This window comes from Sebastes fasciatus, chromosome 16 (assembly GCF_043250625.1).
Source record: "Sebastes fasciatus isolate fSebFas1 chromosome 16, fSebFas1.pri, whole genome shotgun sequence".
Classification (NCBI taxonomy): domain Eukaryota; kingdom Metazoa; phylum Chordata; class Actinopteri; order Perciformes; family Sebastidae; genus Sebastes; species Sebastes fasciatus.
Window position 1 is genome coordinate 11,594,112 of NC_133810.1, and position 17,461 is coordinate 11,611,572.

Below are 17,461 nucleotides of genomic sequence, written 5' to 3' on the forward strand. Positions count from 1 at the left end.
ATCGTTGTGTGGGTGGAAACAGTAGGACTTATACACGTTGTACAGAGACCAGAAACAAGTTGAGATAACGAAAAGGAGTAAAAAGGTGTGAAAAATTGTCATAAATCGGGAGAAATACGGGAGAATTGTGACCCTGGGAGGAAACCTAGAAAGGGCATTGAAAACGGGAAGTTGGCAAGTATGGCATATGTCGGGAGATGTTGGTAGACGTTGATCTGGCATGTTTTAATTGTGTGACAGCAATGGCGCAGAGAAAATTACCTGAGTAGTGACCGAAAGCATTTTTTCATTTTCCCAATGAGCTCACTATATAGTCCTCTACATAGAACTCCCTGGATAGCGAGTAGGAAGTAGTGAATGAGTAAATGACTTTGGACCCAGCCCAACCTCATGTAATAACAGTATGCTGTAAATGCACGTGGTGAAAGCAAGAAAAGTTTGGATATAAATATCAAACTGTGATCGTCTGACCTTGACTACATACACCAACACATTTTACATCATTCTGACTTCGCTGTCTATGTGTTTCCACAACATTTCTAATTGCTAGACAGTTGTGCATCAACAACATTTAACCGTATAACATTGTGTATTTTGGGGCCATTTTCCAGATTTGCACAAATCTTGTTTATACCCCTAATGTGCAGTCTGCTTGGACAAAGACACGGATGCACATTTTTAGGTGGCTTAATTAAATTATTTGGCATGCATATATATTGTAAAAAGCCTGTATCTCTAAATTTGGTGGTTTTTATGTTTAAGAATTGCTCCTTTTTGGGTCATAAAACCTTTTAAAAATGCATTAAGTATTCATAAGTAGGAAACATTCTGTCACCAACTGGACAAACAAGGCTGTTCTTTTGAATATGTTTACATGGAGCTGCATGGTTTTACACTAAAACAAAATGGTATTGCATTTTTGTTGCCCGAGCAAACTGTTCAAACAAACTGCCAGAATGTGTTTGGCATGAACACATTCTCCGTCATTCAGTGAGTCGGTCTGACAATCAGCCGGTCGGGCACTCCATCCCTTATCCTGCTTGGACAGCCTAGAGAACAACTGGAGAGCACCCAAAGACAAGTCTCACAACAGCTTCTAGCAATCCTTCATCCTAACACACTCCCTCTAACTTAGGTTGCGTTCCAGCAACCCCAGGAGCCTGACAACGCGTCTTTGTCACCACGGAACAACCTCATCCCTCTCGTCGTCCTTCGACTTCTACACGGCCGCCCGGAGATACAGTGTGAAGAAAACTAAATCATGGAAAAAAATTCTCTGCCTCCCTTTTTTTTGCTCAGAGCAGAATCCCCTCAGTGCATGCAATAAGTAGTTCAACATCATATAGCAAAAACCTCTCCTGAGGTCTGTGCTGAAGTTTGGTCGATCATTCACAGCAAACAGAGCAAAACATCGCCCTGCATTATTTATTCGCCAAGGTGTGTTTACTCCGAGTCATTTACTCTTTAAAGGTTGCTTGTTAAAGTATTCATTGACCGCCGCACTCTGCTGAACAAGACGGGGGTGATAAGCCTGAGAGTTGAAATACACTTGTTGGGCTAAAAACCTCTCTATGGATAGCCATCTCAGGTAGCCATGTCGGAGCTATTTAGAGGTGCTCCATGTTTATTTTCTTGTCATTATTGTATTATCATTTATTTCTCATACACTAGCTATACCTACGAAAAATAATACACTGAAAATTGTATATATCCTACAAAATCAATTTGTATGTGTTCCACATAAAGAAAAAAAACAGGTGATTATACACTAAAAAAAACATACTTATTAATATTATACTCCATTTCAGCCAATAGATCCCCCTAATTGTTACACACTGGTCCTTTAAGTCCTAATTGTGATCCGTTTCCTGTATCTCATGCTTCTCCTCCCTCTTCGCTGCACAGTTTATCATCATTAAAATGAAATGCTTGAAGACACTACGACGTCTGGCAGTATGTAAACTATGCTTTGTATACGCACTGCATATTATACAATAAACCTATATTATAGGAGGAGTGTCAGTGAGGATGTGCCCCAGAAATGTAAAGGGTAAAGCAGCTCAGAAATGCATTTGATGCGCTACATGCCCCATGATCATCCCATCAACGTTGCTCGATGTTGCGAGAGAGAGAGAGAGAGAAGGACAGGAATATTATAAATGGATTTCATTGACATGCAATATGGGATTTATGGGAAAAGGCGACCACTCACTCATCTTCATTAGATCTGGGGGGAGATGGTGAAGTAACACAGACCGTTATTTATAACTATCACAAAGAGGGGACACGAACAAAATCCTCCCGTGACACTTGGGCGTTAAGATTCGTCACGCTTCTTAGCCGTTTGGTGCCCGCAAAAAAAAAAAGGGACACAGGGTACAAACAGCTTTTCAAGGTTTCGCAGGAGCCTATGTTATGGAAGGGAAGGTGAAAACGACACCGCTATACAAGCCACTGCCAGCCATTTTCTGTTGATGAGATGTTTCATGCTTCTTTAAGCACAGATTGTAAAATAAGAGTCACGTTGTGTCCTCCAGCGCTGAGGGAAATGATTGTGGCCTTGCGGGCGAAGCTGCCTCGGAGTATGGAATGAATGTGCCAGTGAAGCATGCCACATTAAGATGCTATGGACCAGGGCGTGCACTTATTCTGCTGTTTATAATGCCCTTTGGTGCAGTAGACTCGCAAGGAACTTACCGCAGTGACAGCACATCAAGACAGGCAGTTGAAAGGATGTGAAAAATCCCCCCCCCCCAACCACAGAGAATCACTGACCTCGTAACTTCATTATTAGTGTTCTTTTTTCTCAGTTCAATAATATACTTTTACCTTATCACTAATGTAATGACCCTCGACCTGACAGAACCAATTATATAATATCGTAAACCTAGCCAACACTCACTTCTCAATTCTTTAAACACACACTTTTTGGAGATACAGACATTAAGCCCAGGTGATTCGTTTTCAGATTGGTTCGTATTGATTGACGCGAGCCCATCAGACTTAACTCCAGGGGCTCAAATGAGACCTTTACCGGAGCCCTGGGAACCAGCTCCAACTCTCAGGGTGGGGTAACTCGCTCATTTATAATTAAAAAACTTATCAAGCACTCTAAAATCTGACAACAAAACAAAATTCAACACAAGCCCCCCCCCCCCAAAAGGCCTTTAAACAGCAGCAACAGGTATCACTCAATTACTCACCAAGAGAAAGAGAGGAGGGAAAAAGGTCAAACAAGGCACAACGAGGTGATAAAAGAACAGGAAAAAAGGTGCATATAAGCATAAAAGGTAAAACTATGAAACACAAGATAACAACATTACAACGGAGAATAGATGGACCTATAGGAGAAATATGGAACATAAAAATATGTCTGCGTAATGGTGCGTTTAAGGAGGTATTCCCTTCTACACCCTGAGGGTGGAGAGGATACCTCTATAGCTTTAGAGGATAGTTTTAGAGCTGAGATAATCGTATCACATGACACTAGAAAACCTAAAGAATCCATTGGTACCAGCCTTGTTATACTAACTTGTCAGGAAGAAGGCTAAGTAACGCTCCAAATTTAAGCTAAATTTTGGCAACGAAAAACTAGTACAGCAATTTTTAAAGGGCTTTGACCTCAAGATATGTTAATGAAAATGTGTTCTATGGGTACCCACGAGTCTCCCCTTTACAGACATGCCCATTTTATGATAATCACATGCAGCTTCGGGCAAAAACAATGCAGTTTTATGCATGCATTATAAATGTGTTATTTTGGCCTCTTCTAAAAATGGTTTCTGCATACTCCCTGAACAGTCTTGGAATTACATAAATTGGGAATGACTGTGAAGCTGAGACTCCAACGAGCCCAATTATATTCATGTGTGATTATGTTAGTCCCCATAGTACCTGTGGTGACCTCTAGAATAATCCCAGCCTCATGAAAATGTACAGCCACAAACTAGAGACCTTGGGCATTCAGAGGATGTATGGCTTCCCTAGGTAGATTGATAATAAGGCGGTTTCTGAGCAGTTTCCAGAACAGAAGGGCTCACTATCCAATCGCCAAAAAATGAAATTCTTCCAGAAGCCTCCATATCACAGCATGACTTTTTTATGGTGTTCCTAAAGGTCTTGGTGTCAGATGACATACACCACTTCTATGTGACATATCATGCTATCTCCCCCTAAAGACCCCCCTGTATCCCCCTAAAAAAATTTAAAAAGGGAGCTATGGTAAAGAGGGGTTGAGTGGAAAAGACAGACTTTCCACACTTTAGATCCTGATGTGCTCTGTAGACTTGTACTTAGCAGTATGAAGCTGCATTAAGTGATCCAACTCATAGCAACAGAGCTCTGAAGTGCTATCAGCTAAATGGGTTCTAATGGTGTTAAAAAAAACTGTCTACTTACACATATAACTGAAAGAGAACACCACATGCGTCCCGTTAGAGTCCTGTATCTTTACACCCAATGAGTGTAACTCCAATATCGCCCACTTTTAGATTTTCTTACTGCTTACTGCGTTTTTTTACATCTAGTTATTCAAAGCGTTCAGATTATTTAGAAATTAAGTACAGAGTTAATTTAATGATGAAGATTGTGTCACATTTAGGGCTATCAAAGTTAACGCAATAATAATGAGTTAACACAAGTTTGTTTTAACACCACTAATTTCTTCAACACATTAACCCAACTTGTGAATTCTACGGTTGTAGTAGGCTCAGTTTTAAAGCTAAAAAAAACCTAAAGAATCCAACCGTGTCATAACCTGTTGTGAAGGAGGCTAAATAACGCTCTAAACTTACTCTTAATTTCGGCGAGGAAAAACTAGCATGGCCATTTTCAAAGGGGTCCCTTGACCTCTGACCTCAAGATATGTGAATGAAAATGGGTTCTATGGGTACCCACGAGTCTCCCCTTTACAGACATGCCCACTTTATGATAATCACATGCAGTTTGGTGCAAGTCATAGTCAAGTCAGCACACTGACAGCTGTTGTTGCCTGTTGGGCTTGAGTTTGCCATGTTATGATTTGAACATATTTCTTTTTGCTAAATACAGGACCTGTGAGGGTTTCTGGACAATATTTGTCATTGTTTTGTGTTGTTAATTGATTTATAATAATAAATATATACATACAATTGCATAAAGCAAGCATATTTGCCCACTCCCATGTTGATAAGGAGTATTAAATACTTGACAAATCTCCCTTTAAGGTACATTTTGAACAGATAAAAAATGTGTGATTAATTTGTGATTAATCAATTGACAGCCCTATAGTCACATTATGAATGACTGACTCATACACCTATTGTTGCCAATTCCATCTAAACGTTTTTGGCTATAAAACTGCTTGGAAACTCAACCTTCCTAATTTATTTTTCACTTAGCAGCGAGGGGAAAAAACCTCTTTGCCCCGGATTGAAACACTAGTGTGATTCATGTAGCAGAGATTCAACCACAACCTACTTCGTCAGACTCATTGGTCAGTTGTTGTCGAAGTGCTGCTGATTAAACCACAAAAGGGAGCATAAATCCAGTACGCTGTATCTGTTGCACCATCTAACATTTCCCATACTGTATGTCCTTGTTTGTGAAAGATAAAAATAACGTATCAGGCAGTTCCTTTGTTGTGACTCTACTGGGGAACTAAACAAACATTATTTTGTGATGACGAAGAAGTAGCTGATGCTGGCGCACTGTTTTGGAGCTCTTTCAGCTTTGCAAGTTTTTTGATCTTTTGTTTTGTTTATGTCTTTTTCCCCGAACAATTCCTGTTTTGGGAGACTTTCAGTGCTATTCAAAGTAATTATTTTATCTGTAAATCACCTGTGTGTTAGTTGTAGCCAATGCAAAAATATACCTAACAGATAACAAGACTATATGTGACAATAAATGTGCTTTTCCAATGGTAATACTGTGCTGTCCTTCAGATCATATTGTTTGGATTCACTATTTAGATTGCCGTGTATGAACTTTAACTTAACAATTACCTTAAAAGCACTTTGGATTTTGTTAGTGCAGCCTTTGTTTGTTTGTTTGTTTGTTGACCTCTCCATGGTGCACTATGTGTGTGTGTGTGTGTGACAGCAGAATGAAGTCGAAACATTATTGTTCACGTCGATACCCTCCCCTGAGTATTGGCTATAGCGTTCAGCCGATGAGAGGGTGGGATGGAGGAGGACAAGGAAAGGAATAGACACATGGAGAGAGAGAGAGAATGGGGGGATGGACAAAGCTGTCTGTTTCGGAGCATTCAGGTATCACTGCTATTTGATGAAGATGAAGTGAAGTGTTAAAAATCAATAATCTGCTCGATATGCCCTTAGAAAGGTTTTGACCACTGGGTCCCCAACCGAGGGATTCATTTGAGATGCGGGTTGAATATATTGTGAGAGCCTCAGTCAATTTCGGAGCTGATAAACCTGAGCAAGCTGCAATCAAATCGGATCTGAGAGTCTAGAAGCTCAAAATAAACTGACATTTTGATGGAATGAACGAAACGGAGAATTGCAATATGCAATACTACAACTGAGCTAAATGTTTTCAAACCATTTTCACACAAAATGGAAATGAGGCTGAACCTTAAAATGAGCAGATCCAATAAAGACCAAACTGCAAAGTCGGGCACATTTTCCTCCAGTAAACGATGATTTATTGGATCAAATGTTAAAAACCTAATCTGTCAGTCATGGTGGCTTTGAGACCATGAAAACAGCTCATTATACTCTGAACTCATAAAATGGCAATAACAAGAGATATAGGTGGGATGTTTGTTACAAACAGAATACACCACAGGGAAATGCATTATCCACGGGGGGTCTGTATCTCACCAGATTGGAGCCTCATAAAAGGAGCCATTGGACCATGGCCATGCAAACCAAGTATTGATCTGAGTAGAGAACACTAAATATAAGATCATAATGGCCCCTGCTTAGTCTAGAGGCTGTAAAACATTGGATCATCAAGCTGGGATAAACTCGGGGGAGATAAGGCGGAAGGATTGGTGTGTGTATGTGCAGAGATAAGGGAATGGAAAGAGAGAGAAGGCCTGTAGAAAACGCTTCAAAAAGACTATAGAAGTCTCAGGACACTTGATGAGGTCTCCTGGGAGTCACTTGCATGGAAAATTAGACAATTTCTATATATACTGGTGTATCTGATGTATGATCATTGGTTACAGTTGGTTTTGCGAAATTTTTCACTTCACTGCATTCATCTCATCTAATTAACACAGTTAAGGCGCTGATTTCAGAAAGCTGGTTCACTCTGTCATAGTTTATGTCCCTCCGTTCGTATAATTGAGCTCATATATTAAATTAGACTTCCTTCATTCCAGTTTGTTTAAAACAGCAAAAGACAAGCCGTGGATACATTTTACAGTGACTAAAGATGATCTAATGATCTGGCTGGGATGAGATTTCCACATTTTTGTCTTTTGAGCTAATCATAGAGTCATAAATTCTGGCTTTGACTTGGCTGAGAGACGTGGTAGACAACACGTTGGACCCTGACAAATCACTGCTGGGCATCTTTCATGACTTGGTGTACATATAGGTAATCAGTCAAGTAATCATTAAAGGCAGGAAAAGGCAAAGAAACTCTGACATGCCGATCATTCTGCAACGAATTTCTTTTACTATGACACACAAAACGGGATAAAACGCTCAATTCTCATGTGCGGCGGTCATTTGAGTGGACCTCCCGTTCTGAGAAGTGAAGCCAATGCAGAAGTGACTTAAACTTGCATTCTTTCTTACAGCCAGCAGGGGGCGACTCCTCTGGTTGCAAAAAAGAAGTCTGATTGTATAGAAGTCTATGAGAAAATGAGCCTACTTCTCACTTGATTTATTACCTCAGTAAACATTGTAAACATGAGTTTATGGTCTCAATCGCTAGTTTCAAGTCTTCTTCAATACAGCATGATGTTCATTTAATAAATTATGGTCCCATTTAGAGTCAAATAGACCATAAAGCAGGGGATGCTTTAGGGCGTGGCTACCTTGTGATTGACAGGTTGCTATCACGTTACTGTCCGATCCGGGAGTTGTCCGTGTGTTCATCTTACAACTTTAACCCTTTCACAATGTGTTTTGAGTACATGAAAGTTAATTATAACCTTTTTGGTTGCCTAAAAATGTCTTGTTCAGCGTTCGGTTGTACTTAGCTCCACCCTCTCGTGTTGTTCTGGTTTACAAAGAAAAAATGGCGACGGCCAAAATGTCGAACTCAAGGTTTCAAAACGGCGGTCTACAAACCACGTCCACTTCTTATGTGCAGTCTATGGTCCATTCCCAACACCATACGTCTGTCTCGTTGGGCTGATATCGTATAGTCCGAACTTGATTGATTTTGAAACTCCATAGCTTTTTCCATGTTTTAGTCCATTTACCAAAACATGTAAACTGTGTTTTAGAAAATTAAATGTACTTTATTCTAGCATCATCCAGCAACATCCAGCAGTTTCCATTAATTTCAACACAATATGAAAATCTATTTATAGACTTGAGCTGTTGATGTATCACATTAAACATGCTTTTCATTATTGTTTCATTAATAGCTTCATTATTGTTGTGAGGTAATTTGGTACATGCTATTCAAATCAATCTGCATTTAAACGGTTGTATCCTGTAATGATAATGCAATAATATCAATTAACACTGAAGTTAAAGTTTCATGAGTCTGCTAATTGATTTTCTAATTACAGAAATGAAGGGAAACCAGCCACAGCCTGGAACTAGTAGAGAAAAGAAATGCATCCAAAGACTGCAGAGCATTCAAAAATGTCAGTTTCAGATCTTAAACTTTCCAAGACATTAAAAAGAAAATAGTAATAATATATCCTGCATGCAAAGAGGTGAAGCTTAACCTTCTGAAAATGAGGAGTACTGCTCTACCACGAGGTAAGGGTCAGGCTGGAGCCTCTAAAGTGCTTCCTTCTGCCTCTGAAGTTAAAAAATGTGACTCCTACCTCAGAATAACATATTCAAACTATGATGTATGAGCCTGGGAGAGCCTTCAATTAATTTCCCATGCCGGGCAACGTGAAGGTGCCATAGCCCTGGTACATTAAGCAGAACTAAATGAAATAATGCAGACATTATGGTTCATTGCAACAACTAGGTTCCATATCACCTGCAATCTATTTTGGCTAATCAATCTGCCAGCGCTTCCACAAGATTAATTATCCGGGTATGGATCTCTCACTACGAAGCCCCAACTCCTTTTCCTTTCCTATTCCACTTCACCACACCCTCCACATGCTGATACTTGTTCTGCAATAATTAATGTGGAGGAGAAAACCATGGACTCTGGAATCATAGTGCGCTCTTTAGTGGACACCACATGCCATAGTGGCTAATAAGATAGACTGAGTAATGTTGCAGCACTCTCTGCGTACAAGTGACCCGTCCTGCCTCGTCATCACAGGGGCAATCCTGCATGGACACACTGTCTATATTGCAGTCAGCTATCTGTATTTTATTTGTTGCTGTAAACTAGCAGCAACTGTTGTTAAAAAAATAACAGGCCCCCACAGGGAGATCAGATGTCGTTCCAAATGGTTTTCTCTGACAACATGACGGCAAATATCTCTTTGTGTGTAAAATGTATGAGCCCCTTAACTTGAGTATTTCACCTTAAATCACTCTCTCTCGTGCTCGATGACACTGTTTATTGCTTGCTGCTCTGCTCTCTTAAGCCTCACGTTAAGCCACGTCTAGAGCGCGTGGCGGCTGCGTTACCTGTTGTTTTTCTTATTTTATTTAGGGTTTCATCCCTCTCTTGTACATCTCACCTCTCTGTCAACTTTCTGGGTGACTATACTCAACATCATAATTTAGTTAAGTCAATCAAAAAGAATCTTCAAAGTGACAGAGGTGATGGTGCAACTTCCCAGGCTGGTCTCATACACCGTTTGAAGCTATACCTATGAAAAAATAATGTCATTATAGTCATTATGTACCTCAATATCTTGTTCTCTGGTTGTATAATTACACAATACTGGTCTGGTTACAGTTTATTTTGACTGGGAGAATCTTTTCCTAAACCTAAGTAGATTTATTTTGAAAAGACCGGAGCGGAAATTGACGCATGCGTCACATGTTGCTGGACCTTCATGAAAAATGAGGAGTAGCTTTTCGTAAGAAATCATACGACCCGTTGTGTGAGGCTACATTGAACTTCCACACAAAAATTTACAAAAACTGAAGATCTTGCCAGATGAAGCTATAAACCTCTCAAGTTATAACATAAATTTATTAAAATTGATTCATATGAAGCACAACTTTAAACTGAATTCCAACATCTCAACAAAAGAAAGTGAATCAGTTCACAGTTCTGCCGGGTAATGTCAGGTCAACATTCTGGAGATTCCATAATCAGAGACGAGCCAGTAAGTCTCGGTGCAGCATGGCATTTCTTTGCTGTTTGTTATCAGATATGGCATTTATGTAAGTTTCATGAGCTGTTTCTCCCATTGTGCCTGCACATTGTTTCCCAGGCTTATGCTGAATCGGAGGCATGTGGCTGTGAGTGACAGCAAAATACTGAGGTAGATCGAAGCTGCAGGAAATAAAACTAAAGTTTGATGCATCAACTTTTCCATCTCAGCAAAGCTAAATATATATCTATTTTTTAGGTATTTTTCATTTCCGAAATTTCCAAGAAACATATATTCATATGAACATAAAATCTAGTCAGTGAGCTGGAACATTTAAGAGTCTCCTAATATCTCAGGAAACTGTCGGCTATGTAATGTTGGACCGGCAGTCTTTATGTCATCTTGAGAGACTCAATACGAATACATAACACCTACATTTGATTAGTGAAACAGAAATGGCCTAAAATTAAATAGATTTATTGTTAAGTTGTGGAATTATGTGTCTAATAAAAGGATTTAAATTTGCCTTTAAATCAAGTGAAAGTTTTTTCATTCCACCAGGCAGATGGAGAAGTAGGCAGTCACAGGATGTAATGATAGCACCTACGGAGTAGGACGGAGTAAATCTCAGTTTCATTGCTGCTCGCTGGCGTCGTTGTTGACTTGAATGATACACATACAACCCATGCAGGTGTTCACAGACATAGTTTTGGGGTCAACGCCGGAACGAGTATGTGCACAGGCCACCTACAAATATTCCTCTTCAACCACAAAGTCAACACTGATGGAGGTCATAATGAGAAAGTGTCACAGTTTAGAACACGGCCCGCTTTATTTATGCCCAATAAAGTCGGAATAAATCTCCCTCGTTCCTTTAATCCACGTCGGCGGTAAATCACCCCGGTGCGCTGTTCGAGCTTCGCAGTTATGACCCATTATATCTGATTGAAAGGAGGCGGTATTTCACTTTCCCCTCAGCCTCGTAATATCACCTGACGTAAACAATCACATTATTTCACTGTGTAGAGGCCTCTGTAATTAAATGAATGAGCCTGTGCTGAAGGAGGAAGATGTCACAAATAATGACTGACCTCTTAACTCGCCTCTCACCTTCAGCTTCATTCTCTTTGCATCACTCTTGAGTCTTCTTTGTCTTTCTGAAAGGAGGAAAAGAGCAAAAAGTTGAACGAAACAATAAACAACAAGTGCAAGACATAGCAATCGTATTTTCAGCTACAGTAAAAATGCCCTACTGGAAAGTTGGTGAGCATAGTTAAAGGGATAGTAATTTAATTTACTAGAGAAACAGGAAGTGGATCGGGCTATATGTTCATATATGTAAGACACATAATGCAACATCATCGAGGAGCACAGAAATGGATGTTTCAAAAGTGTATTGAACCCTGAAAGAAAGAAATGTGTAAAGAGGCTCGCACCACGTGTAAAACCTGAGTCAAAGGTTTTGTTTTATCATGCTCTGCTGGATCGACATTTTACAAGCCACTGGTTCCCTTCCTAGCCTCGCCTCTCATCTCCTTTTTTCCGTGAGTTGGAGAGCACTTAAGCAGATGTTCCCCGCCATCACGCTTTGCTGTTCCTGTCACACCTGCCCCCGATGCTTCTGCAGCTGTTTCCCTGGCCTTTCAAACAGCAATGCACCTCCGTTGTGATTTTGCTTTTGAGTAGGACAGAATACACTTCTTTTGTGCTCTAAAGGGAGAAAGTTTTGGAGGAGTCAAAAGGGGAAACTAAACCGATAGATTGAGTATTTCTGCTTTTACCTGCTGTTGCTGAATGATTTTTTCCCCCCAATGGAGTCATCAAGAAAACTTTCCTATTGTTGCTACTCAACTTATCAAGACGCTGTCGAAATGGCATTGAATGGAAGAGTTGAATGAAAACTATTTACCTCTCTGGACACATTTGCTGTGCCAATCCAAGCACAGCATCTAACTAAAGCCATCTGTCAAGTCAATATTGTTGGGGGGAAATCTCCAGGGGATCTGTGCATTTCTTTGTTTTCTTTTAGACCAATTACAATGACTGATGAACGAGCGAACCCGGGGCAAGGATTTCGACAGAGTTTAAGAAGCAATTAAGGGTACGCCAAAGCAAGGAAGACTATCACCGCAACAGACAATGTCAGGATTCAGAGGAGCCACCTGCTTAGTTCAACATGAAATTGATGTTTTTAAGGAATCTAGAGGTTGAGTGGAGTTATTCAACCTTTCATTGATATACATTTGAAAGAGCTAAACCTTTACTCTGACTTTTAAACGACTAGTGGAGGAGACACTCTCCGTCTTAAAAAAAATGTAATTGCTCGGAGACATTCAAGCAAACAAGTGCACCTGTCATGTATCGTGTACTTGAAAAGCACTTACTCGTCTCACTTCCCCTTTCCCACTTGCTTTTGTGTGCGGCTGCAAAGCGGTGAATGGATGTATTCTTCTGCCGCCGGCATTCACCGCCATTTAATGTAATGTCAGCCAAATGAAAAGCTGAGTTAAGGCTGGGTTTATGGGTCAATCTGCCCTGATCCGCAGACCGTATGAAAGCCTTTATTTAGCATTAGTGTGGGTAATGCCAATTCATCCCATATCAAAATCTGATTATGCACAAGGAATACCAGGAAAGAAGCACATCTACTATATTTGGCAACTCAACAAATAGCTAAACATTAAAAACTTCATAAAGGTAGAACTTATGGCTGAGCTGTTGTACTGCATTGAAACTGCACATAACACACATACGTATTTTGTAGCCGGTTATATATATATATATATTTATATTAAATAAAATGTTATATTTTTGACATTTTTAAAAGTACAGCTTTCTCACTGTAATTAGCTCATGAAACACAATGAACTGGACTTTTGATGCTGCTGCATATCCTTTAGGCTCACTTTGAGGATATCTACCAATGTTCTATTACAATTTGGTATAATTTTAAAGGTTTTTAAAGCTCCTGGCTTTCATTCAAGCCCAGTGAGTCTGTCTTACACAAAACAGAGCTTAGTTCAGCTCTTCAGAATATCCAAAAAAAGTCCACAATTTCCATTTAGTCTATGTTGGTTGTTTTATAGCACAGTGACTGGTCTACACCAGTGGGCAACATCTGGGTCTGAAAAGTGAAGCCAATGCGTAAGTGCCTTAAACTTGCATTCTTTCTAATAGACTCCTCTAGTTGCAAAAAGAAGTCAGATTGTACAGAAGTCTATGAGAAAATGAGCCTACTTCTCACTTGATTTATTACCTCAGTAAACATTGTAAACATGAGTTGATTGTCTCAGTCGCTAATTTCTGAGTCTTCTTCAATACAGCATGATGTTCAATTAGTAAATTATGATCCCATTTAGAGTCAAATAGACCATGAAACAGGCTATGCTTTAGGACGTTGCTACATACAACTTCAACCCTTTCACAGTGTTTTCAGTTCATGAAAGTTAACTGTAACATTTTGGTCGTCTAAAAATGTCTAAGTCAGTGTTCGGTTGTACTTAGCTCCACCCTCTCGTATCACTTCTGGTTGCAAAATGCCAAGATGGCGATGGACAAAAACCAAGATAGCGACGGCCAAAATGCCAGACTCGAGGCTTCAAAACGACAGTCCACAAACAAATGAGTGATGTCACGCTGACTACATCCACTTCTTATATACAGTCTATGGTCTACACTTGGAACATCACACAAAATCACACAAACACAAAATCTCCAAATCTGAATACTCATTGAGCGTTACCATAATCTTGTCTATGGATTATATTCCATATGAACAATGTCATGTGGTACCAGTGTGGCTTAAGTCCCACAACTTGTTACTTCTTTCACCGACCCCAATCGTCCCCTCTGTAAATGTCACTGCATATCCAGGCTCGTGCCCTTTCCTCTCCCCTGAAATCCAAGACAACAAGTGTTGATATGCACTGCCTTGGTGTCTCAACGGGAAAAAACACCGTGTACAATAGACCAAGACCTGATGGGATTTAAAAAATATGTGTTAGGCCCTGTGGGCTTCTATGCCATTCTCTGTCTCCCAAATGGATCCATACACTTTGCGCTGTTTATTTTATTGTGTACCAAAGAGAACACAGTTTTTCATATTCGAGGTATCTGTTTTGTAATCTCTCTCTGTTTTCGTCTTCATCTTACTCTCTCATCCCCTCATTCTCATTCATTTATATCACTGTTTCTTTCTTGCTTTCTCCCCTGGGCCAAACTCCTTCGTTCTCTCATCCTCATTGTATTTTTTTTTTTATCTCTTGTTCTAACTCATCCCCTGTTCCCTTTCTCATTTACAGGCCTCTTGTTCTCTCAGTGGCTTGTTACCTTGTTTGCAGGCTGAAACCCCCGGCTATCGGTGTCAGCAGGATTATGTGACATGTCCATGTGTTGTGTTGTCCCAAAGGGGGGTTCCCCCTGCCTGCCAGTGAATTAATGAGTCCCCAGTGTGTGAGCATTGTGTTTGTGTGTAGGAGGGGTCACTGAGCATGAGGGAAGTGCTAATGTAAGTGTGTTCATGTGTTTTGAACGAGGTTGGGTGTTTGTGAAGAAAAATGCACAGGGGCGAGCCTTGTGTTATTCCGCGTTACATGCCAGTGGGTGCAACCACATTAAGGACACTATATATGATTCATGTGCAAGGAAATGCAAATTCAGCGTAATTATGAAGGCTGTGAAAAAAATTGAATTAATGGATTAACAGGTGCACTGACATCCATTCTCAGTGTGTAATGACCCACTTGCTGCGGTGTATGGTAAACATAATATATGCATATTTGAGGTGTGTTTTAGCTGGAAACTATGGAGGATGTAACCAACCAAAATTATTAATAAATAAATAATTAAATAAATGACTCGATAAATAAATGAATATGCCATTAAATGTACGAAAAATAATATTGTAAATAAATGTAGAATAGAATAGGAATGAATCAAATAAATACAAAATAAATGCAAAAATAAATACATTTGAAAGTTAATAGAAATGAATAAATAAAAGGGAAAAATTAAATAGAAGTGTAGGTAAATAGGGGAGTTAATACAAAGGTAAAAAAATAAAGAAGCAAATCAAAACAGAAATGTCAATTTATGTCACATTTGATCAATTAATTAATGCCTATTCTATTCTACATTTATTTTAAATATTATTTTTGTTACATTTAATGGCATATTAATTTATTTATCGAGTCATTTATTTATTTTGATTTTGGCAGGTTCAGTCCTCCATAGGAAAACAGGAGGGAGCTGGAGACCAAAGGGTTGCTTTTAGTGCTGAAACAATCCATCCATTAATTCTGATAATCCCTGAATTGTTAAAGTTGTTAAAAACTGCGGAAAATCATTCAAAACAAGCAAGTGTGAGTTCAAAGACAATGAGTTTTTAATCGCTCTGCAGCAGAGTGAAAAATGCTACAGTTTAAACAATCCTAGAGGAATAACACGTCCTGGCAACAATTCATCCTCAATTTGGCATTTGTCCATTTTCCACTCAAATGTGATTGAAGAGCGCAGTGTGTCAGAAGGTCTAATGAAATGGAGCACCAAGCAACAAAGACAATCACTGATAGATTCTTTGTCTCTAAAATTGAGAGGTGCAGATGTTAGATTAGATGAACTCTAGTAATTGAAGCTTGATCCGTCTTGATTATTTCATCTCGTTATTTCCCCCACTGTGTTCACAGGGTTATGTAATTACTCTGCAACAGCGTCTGCCCTAGCAATTTGTACATAATATTCTGCCTTTACAACTAGTGCTAAAATTAGGATATTGAGGATTGCAGAGACGCACCTCTGAGAAATTCTCTTTAGCTGTATCGGAATAATCTCATCACCAAATGATTTGAAATGAGCTTAGACCCTTTACGCTCCCCTGATGAATCAAATAAATTATATAATGTTACGCTCATTAACTGTGAAGACTTCTCTATCAGTCCAGTTGTGTCTGTCTCACTCACTCGTTCTCTGTTCATCCCTATTGTGTGTCGTCAGCCTCAAACCGAGCATCCTTGCTAAATAAAAAGAGTGACGTTCTGAAGCTAATTAGGGCCCCATTACTTATTTAAAGGTAACTTGTTTATGTGAGAGCAGAGGTATAAATTATCCAATAGGCGATGTCTTTAGGGTATTTTGTTGAACAGAGCTTTATTAACAGCAACTGGTGAGGGCAATTTAATGGCATCCCAATTATTTCGAGAGTCCCCGCTGTTGCCAGTGCCAGCCAGAAGCAGCCAGCTAGCACCCATTTAGAGAGGCAAGGGAACTGTATAGCACTTAATGACACAGTTACAGAGATTCTCTGTGGAGAGATGTGCCTTTTATTTGGACCAAGGGACAGTTTTGTAGTAAAATGCGAGAAACTGAGTCAATGGAAAACTGTCCTTTTTTTGTTTCTGGTGCAACTAAACTGGCAGAACGCACACTGCCCAGAAGAACCCTTTATTCTAAATTGTGCTAAATGCTAGATTGGGAGGATTTCTATTGCTTCCACACGGCTCTGAGCGTGGCTCTCGGCTAACGGAGCTAATATCGCTAAGAGTAAAAAATACAGCAACAATGCTGAGAGAGCTAACAATGTTAACCTGAGGGGGGAACCAGATGGTGAATGCTACGCTTCCACAACAGCGCCGTCAATCAGGCCTCCACAATATCTTAACATAGCAAATAGTTGTTTGCTGCTATATTAATGCTCTGAATATCGTATAGAGCAATGGTTCCTAACCTGGGATCCGGGTCGCCCTCATCAGGATTTGTCTGCTCTGAGGTTGTCAAAATTAGATTCGATAATGTATAACTAAAATCATAACACATTTAATGGATAAGTTATACAAAAATATGTTTTTTTTGCTATTTAGTAGTAGAAATCATCTACCTCAATCCATATTTGTTGGCGTTTAGCCTTTCAAAAACAACACCTGCTTTTCAATCCATATTTGTTGGCGTTTAGCCTTTCAAAAGCAACATCTGCTTTTCAATCCATATTTGTTCGTGTTTAGCCTTTCAAAAACAACACCAGCTTTTCAATCCATATTTGTTGGCGTTTAGCCTTTCAAAAGCAACATCTGCTTTTCAATCCATATTTGTTGGCATTTA

The 17,461-nt window shown here is 39.6% G+C and overlaps 1 long non-coding RNA gene across 5 annotated transcripts in view; it reads right to left on the minus strand.

Moving 5' to 3' along the window:
• LOC141752843 (uncharacterized) overlaps nt 1-17,461 on the minus strand; it is a 233,080-nt gene that overhangs the window by 81,879 nt on the left and 133,740 nt on the right. For 4 of the 5 annotated variants that reach the window (XR_012590349.1, XR_012590348.1, XR_012590347.1 and 1 more), the window contains exon 4: nt 11,461-11,526. This is a non-coding gene — a long non-coding RNA (uncharacterized LOC141752843). The remainder of the gene's footprint in view (nt 1-11,460; nt 11,527-17,461) is intronic. The other variant, XR_012590350.1, reaches the window with a different exon arrangement.